The 7,744-nt window shown below is 35.9% G+C and overlaps 1 long non-coding RNA gene across 1 annotated transcript; it reads right to left on the reverse strand.

Annotated features, from left to right (window-relative positions):
• Positions 1–6,906: 6,906 nt before the first annotated feature.
• Positions 6,907–7,744, reverse strand: LOC140852506 (uncharacterized). The gene is made up of 2 exons (XR_012135387.1): positions 7,674–7,744; positions 6,907–7,463 (listed from the first exon to the last, which is right to left on the reverse strand). It is a non-coding gene; the product is annotated as an uncharacterized lncRNA (long non-coding RNA).

Below are 7,744 nucleotides of genomic sequence, written 5' to 3' on the forward strand. Positions count from 1 at the left end.
CAGTGTATATGAAGAAATTATTTATTTACAGTATTTGTGCCTGAACAATCACTATTTCTTGATAGATTTTGATCACCTCGTTGATTTTTAATGCTCATTCTCCTCTTCCTATTTTGCCTATACATGTGCTCCTAATTCATACTATTTTTTTTGAAAAAAAGTCATAATTGGAAGAAACATATGTAACCACGATCAAATTTAATTTAAAAAAAAGTATGTGTCATAGAAGTTCTATAACTAACCAATATTAATATGCTATAAACAATAATGCTAAAAATAAAATATATGATAAATACCTTAGTCGATGAATGCACTGTAAAATTTAAGATGAAATTTTTTAATTGCCTACAAAATTTAATATTAATCCAATTAGCAAAATCTATTAATAACCATTTTATTTGAATAAGTTATATTAAATATCTTTTAATGAATATTTATCTTAAATTCAAGATATTGACCATATAAATCATTGATATTAAAAATTACAGAACTAAAACACCATAATAGCCTAAAAATAATATGGACAATCTAAATGCATCGTTGATGTATTCCACATTTGCATTTTGAAAAACAAAGGTAGATCACAACATTTTCTTACACAAGAAAAGATACAGAATAATCCCAGTACAAAAAAAAAAAATCATGTTTTAGGCAACAAAATAACACAAAATAGCCTAAAGCACCGTTGCCCTTCCCCAAGCATCCAACAACCAATGCAAGAAAAAAAAACATAAACTAAATCTATCTACACTTCGTTCTCCCCAATAGATGATTCTGCATCCGAACGAAACATCTTTTGATAATTTTTGATTGCCTTCTTTACCTTAGCATAGTCATCCAACAATCATTTATACCTATCAATTGATAATTTGTGCTCCTACTATAATTGCCTGTGCTTGTACTGAAGATCTTCATATCCATTATTAATCTTTTTGTACATATATTTGTAATGGTCCTTATCATCAAAATTAAAGTCCCCAACTTCAAAATTGAACCTTTCCTTTAATCGGCCAATTGCAAATCCAACAAATAATTCTTCTATCTTGTTCCGATCATTGTACATATAATCCCAAGGTTTCAGGCATTTAGGTAATCCATTTTTCTGTTCCAATACAATCTCTACATGCGATGCCAAAAAAACCATCATCTCAAATGCACATGCCATAAATCGGCTTAAGGAGTCCTAATTTATCAGTTATTTCTTCCAACATATTTTTTCACAAATTTTTGATTAATTTCATTTCTACAACCAAAATAAATTATAAGATCAGATAATTTTTTTCAAAAAAAAAAAAAGCTAAGCATACTGAAAGTATTGATTCAGGAGATAAGCAGGAACTCTTTTCTTTTCGTAAATCAAATTTGTTTCTTAAATAATATCAATTCTATATCATGAAAAAGTATATAATTTCTTTGGAATAAATAATAAATAAATAAATAAATTCTCCATCTCAAAAATCTTGATGTTTTTAACAAAAAAAAACATATAAACAATGCTACTCCTTTTTTTCTGGGTACGATAAAATAAATTTTATACATTTTTCATAATATTTACATCAAAAAAAAGAAAATAAAATGATGAATCCTACATAGAATTCTCCCATACACATGACTCAGCATCTAGACAAAGTATTTTTTTATATCTACCAACTTCCTCCCACAATGCATCATAATCATTTTTAAATCTCTATATTTATCAACCATCGAATTATAGCTCCACTTCAAAATTCTATGCCTGATATTAAGATCATCATAAGCTATATTAATTTTTCAAAATTGATATTTATAATATTCTTTGTCCTCATAGTTATGATCATTAATTTCAACCCAAAAGATATCTTTCAAAAATTTTTATTATTTTTTCCGTCGCTTCTTCTTCAGATTTAATCTGTAGCCTCCCTATCCGCCCCGATAGCGCAGTATGTTCAAATGGATCATCTTCCTATTCCTCTTTCGATTCAAGAATAATTTGAATATAAGCTTTAACAAAGTCAGAACGGTGCAGCTCAAAACCATATTACAGCGATATAAGACCTAACTTAGTCGTAATTTCTTGAAGTATGATTTTTGAAGAAATTATGATTAAATTCATTTATGTAATTATAATAAAATATTGATTAGCATTATGATAGAATAATGCAGCTAATTTAATCCAAAAAATAATCAGGTTATAAATACAAAAAAAGAACATACAAATAATCAAATTCAACCATATTTTATTACATGTATATATATGTGTGTGTGCATGTGTGTATGCGCATATCTCTGTATATAAATATATGTATGCATGTATATATGTATATGTACCAATCAAGAAAAAATTTAATTTATCATTTACTACCCTAATTCTTTTTTTAGATCCATCAAGAATATGCAAATCTTCCAAAGTATGATGCGTAACTATCCAACACAAAAACTCAAAAAGAAAAGAGAAAAAAAATCTCTAAAAAAATATGGCAACTCAACTCCACCATGTTAATCATTTTTTTAAAATTTTGTAGACTATTATATATGTATATTATAGACATGCAATACAAAAAATAAAAAAGAGAAAAAAATACTAAAACACCACAGTTCACTCATAGAAAAATTATGAGGATGCCCGTATAGAAATAAATCCAACGCCATTCTCACATGTTTTTTTATGGGGTTGGGTGCACCATTTTTCCGCTTTTTAGCTCCATGGGTCCGAGGCGCATAGAATTATTATGCGTCTCCTTATTTAAATTCTCCTAACCCTCTACCCACTTACCCATCGCCACCTCTCTCCCTTACCCCTCTCTTCTCCGTCTCTCTCCCCATCCAACGCCGCCCCTTCCCTATCTCCCTCTCTTCTCCGGCTCTCTCCCGATCACAATAGCCTTTTCTCCCTGGCTATCCCCTCTTCTCTTCAGCCGTCTTCGCCACCAGAACCCTCCCTTTTCTCTAATTTTCTTCCTCTTCCTTTTTAATTTTTCTACTTTTCCTTTGTTTTCGTTGATTTTTTTCCTAGGTTTTTCTCTGATTTTTTCTCTATTTTTTTAGTTCCCAGAAGTCTTAATCGGATGGGAGGCTCTGGACTCTTCGCACTGCTCTCCTAGATGCCACCTCCTGTCGGTCCCGTCGGTCTCCATCGTCGCCATCACCAACATCAGCCCTCCATTTTGATCTCTCTCAGGTAGCAAGTTCTCTTTTCTCCTTCCCCTCAAGCTAGATCGATGGCTCGATTCCTCTTCTCCATCATTTCCTGCATCCTCCGGTACATAAGCACCGATGGTCCATCTCCAGGCAAAAACAAATATTATCTATCCCCCTTTTTTTTGGTTGGACCCCTTATCAACAATTATTCTTTTTTTTCTTGATTTCTTCTTCCATCACCACTCCTTTTACACATTCTCCTTATTTCTATCTGCTCCCTCTTTTTTTCTCCGTTCCTCTTCTCCATTGTGAGCCTCTTCACTTCTAAACACTAATCCTAACCCTGATATATGTTCCTATTCTGAGGCTTTACCTTTAACCCTAATCCTGGAGATGGATATCGGTCATTTTTTTTCTCCTGTTTTCGATCATCTTCTCCGATCTGATCACCCAGCAATGGAAACCCTAACCCTAAACTCGATGTGATCCTGACATGACCCAAACCTTAATCGTGACCCAACACTAACACTAATCCTAACCCTAATTGTAGGCTTATCCCTAATCCAAAACCTAACATAAACCTTAGCCCAAATACTAACCCAATCTATTAATCTCTCTCTCTCTCTCACCCAACCCTAACACAAACTTAATTAATCCTGTTCCAGTTAGTTGACCTAACCCTGAACCTAACCTAATCCAGAAACCAACCTTAACCCTAACCTCCTCATTTTGAATTCAAAACATAACCTAATCAATTGACCTCCTGACCCTAACCCTAAGCCAACCCTAACCTGACCCAATCACCAATCCTGGCCCCACCCTCCCAACATCAAACCCTAACACCAATTGGATTAAACCCCTTTCACTATTCGGCTAAGACCCCAATCCCAACCCATAAACTTGATCCCAACAATGACTCTACCCCAACCTGGTTCGACCGGACCCTAGCTCTAAACCTAACTTTGACCCTAACCCGATTAACTCACCCTAACCCTAACCCAACTAATTCCCTACTCCTGACCCAATAACCAAAACCTACAGTCCGATTAACCTGACCATGACCTAACCCCCACCCAAACCGGATCAGTCTACCCCAACCTTAACCCAATCAACCCCCCTCCTTACCCTAACCCAACCCTGATCCTGACCTGACCTAACCCAATCTCCTAACCTGATTAACTGTTCTCTAACCCTAACTTACAATCCCATTCTTGACTCCACCCTTACCCAGACCTAACTTGATCTGACCTGGCCCGACACAATCCCTAATCCTAATCCGATTCATCCCATTACACATTCACCTAACCCAAGACCCCAAACCTGTGGAACCAAAACCTGAATCCAAAACCCATTAACCCAAATTCTAATCTGTGTTCCTACGATCCGCGACCTATTCAACAGGAGCGGATGGCTGTTCAAAACGAACAGCAACCCTCTGTGGCCATGGATAGGCCCCCCATCCCAACATCTGATCCATGGACAGATAATGCCCTCTCTAATAGAGTGGATGGCTGCATAAAATATATGCAGCAACCCTCCATGTCTAACAATAGCTTACTGCGGCGCAAATGATCAAAAATCTCCTCCAAATTGATGCATCTCGAATGACAGCAAGCTGTGGCAAACCCGATAGCAATCCCCCAAATAGTTCATGAGCCCACAACACCCCCTCCCCAAAAAAAGAAGGAACCATCACATACCTACACTGATAGATCCTTCTCAAATGATGTGCTACGGGAGTTGGAAGGCTATGGGAAAGCCAGCAGCAACCCCCCCAACGTCTGATGAGAATATCCCAACCCAAGCGAAAAATAATGTAGGACCACATCCAAGGGTAGCCTTGCTTAAATAGAAAACTAACCAGCCCCCTCTCCATCCATGGTCATACTGATATGACCATACTTTCCTCTGCCGATCCATGTCCTTCACCGGTGGAGAAACAACACACCTTGCAAACGCTACAAAAATCCACCCAGATAATCATACTCATCTTTTTTTTTTTATCTGCTCCTATACATCCGCACCATCCAATCGCTGACACATCACTACCCTTAAACCAATACCACACTCAACCTTAATGACCTTTTAACCCTACACTAAACTTGCTAAAAATACAGTCTCCCGCCCCATTTCTCCATCCCTTTTTTTCTGCGTGCACTTCTCTTGTGATAGGGAATGGCATGGAAGATATCAAGCTGGAATTGTCCAATTCACTACCTGCATCCCTCTTACAACAGGAAAATAGACAGAAATCCACTCAACCATCAAAAAAATATCTGACCTATCTAATCTGAGAGTCAGCCTTCTTTGGACAGCATCTTTTTTTTTTTTTGTTTTTTGCCCCTTTCCCCTATACGACGGCTGCATGCCCCTTTTTTTTTTTTGCCTCTTTCTCCTGTACGATGGATGTACACCATTTGTCTTCCATGGATAAGCAACAATTGTTGCGCTAGAGAGCTTCTGGACTCAACTTTAATGTATTGTATAGATGTATCTTCAAATATTTGATGATGAGCAATTGTACCATGAATAGGTCTCCCTCTCTAACTCTCTAACAAATTATAATTATTTATAATTCAATAATTTATGTTTTTAGGCAATCCTAATTGTCTTTTCTCCCAAGATTTTTTTTGTGTATATACTCTTATAAATATCTAAAATTGCATGTATACTCTTGCATATATACTATTTACAAGTATACCTTTATAATTACTTTTTTTTACATGTATAGTCCTATAAATAGCTAAAATGATGTGTATACTCTAAAAAATTTACTAGTTACGTGTATACTCTTATAATTTTTTTTTTTTTTTGCATGTAACCCCTATAAATTTTTTATTCTTACATGTATAATCTTGAAAATACAATAATTTACAAGTGTTTTTACATAAAAATATAACTCTTTGCAAGGATACATGCCAAAAAAAAATATTTATAAGGGATAGATGCAAACAGTGTCCATGCAATTTCAGATATTCATAAAAATAGATATATAAGAAATTAATTATAAGGATATAGAGTATACATGTCGTTTCATATATTTACGTAGTTTATACAAATTAAAAAAAAAAAAAAACTTCTTCTTATTACTTAATGGGAGGCAAAATGCTAAACATGTAGAAAAGCATATGAGTTACTTTTCTAAACTTCTTTCTCACCTTGTACAGCTTCCATAATTATGACTTCAGAAGGGGCAAACCAATTTTATATCTATCAAAACTCACAAGGCATCATCTCTCAGCCTTTCAGATTCTGCAAGCATCAGGTTTGGCAAGCTATGCTAAAAGTTCCCGGTAATTGCTAAACAACTTTACACTTCAATCTCTTCCAGGTTTATTTCGTGTTGGATAAGAATGGATTGAATCAAATAGAAACAAGAGAAGGGGCAGCACAGCTCTCTCTGGTGCTAAAGATATACCATAGAGGATTCGGACTCCAATTTACATGCTTCTAATACTATTTATAATATATATATAGACACACACACACACATGACATCATGTGTCATCAGCTTCTCCCCCCGTTAGTCGCCACCTTGAGCGAGACCAAGCATGGACGCTTTTATATACGTCAAAAGCCACTCGGGCTGAATCAATTGACCATGCGTTATGGTACACGTTACAATGGTCTCCATTTAGCAGGGAGCCAGCCCACCTTGTTTTAAATCATTTTAACGTGACTTGCACGACTCTGTACAAGGATCATGCCTAACTTAAAAAATAATGTCCCTTGGACCTTGGTGAAGAATCAGTTAAGAAGAAAGCATTTCTGAGTCACAAGCCAGATCCGGAAACAAAAAGAAATGTAAGTCAAATACCAGATGAGCTACTCCAACAATTTGATCCATCTTCAATACAATGTATCTTTCCAATCATAGCAACAAAAAATATTCACATCCGAGGACACAAACTACAGCATGTTTATATTTCAGCATTGGAAAAAAACTGAAGATGAGCAAAGATATCATACAATTTACATGTCAACGTTTTATCTTATACTGCTTTGTTGTATCTCCGGCTTAAGCTATCAGTATATCTACCCTCCTCTATAAGCTTTATCTATATCTCTTCCTCTAAAAACTTTACATAAATCAGCAACATGACGATTAGCGTATTATCTGGAAACAAGGCATCCTCACAGGAGAAAACACGACGTCAGTGGTGCATGATCGGATAGAGAGTAGTCCTCCGGCCACATTCCTTTCTCGACTTCTGGTGGGAAGAGAACTGCATTCTTCACATTGAAACCAAAGCCTGCAGCTTCTTGGCACCTGTTTTCAGTCTGACATCAGTCCACTTTTCAAAGTTCTCGTGTTGCTCCGGCCATTTAGGATTCCAGATACCTAGCTGCAAAACATCAGGAAGCAATTGTTTAGAGGCAGCAAAAAATTTCGAAGAACAAATGTGTTTTCTGAAGCTGCACATAACCAACATAGGTCTTCAAGAACTTCTTGCTCAGTTAAGGAATGCATTGTCAAAAAATGATCAAAGGTATTGGTTTAGGACATGTCAAGTAGTTGCTTGAGTATGAAATGGAAATCTTGGATTGTAGCATACCAGAAATTCTTCATAGTCCACAACACCATTTCCATCAATGTCAGCTTGAATCCACAAATCTTCTCTGTCTT

This window comes from Elaeis guineensis, chromosome 11, assembly GCF_000442705.2.
Source record: "Elaeis guineensis isolate ETL-2024a chromosome 11, EG11, whole genome shotgun sequence".
Taxonomy (NCBI): Eukaryota; Viridiplantae; Streptophyta; class Magnoliopsida; order Arecales; family Arecaceae; genus Elaeis; species Elaeis guineensis.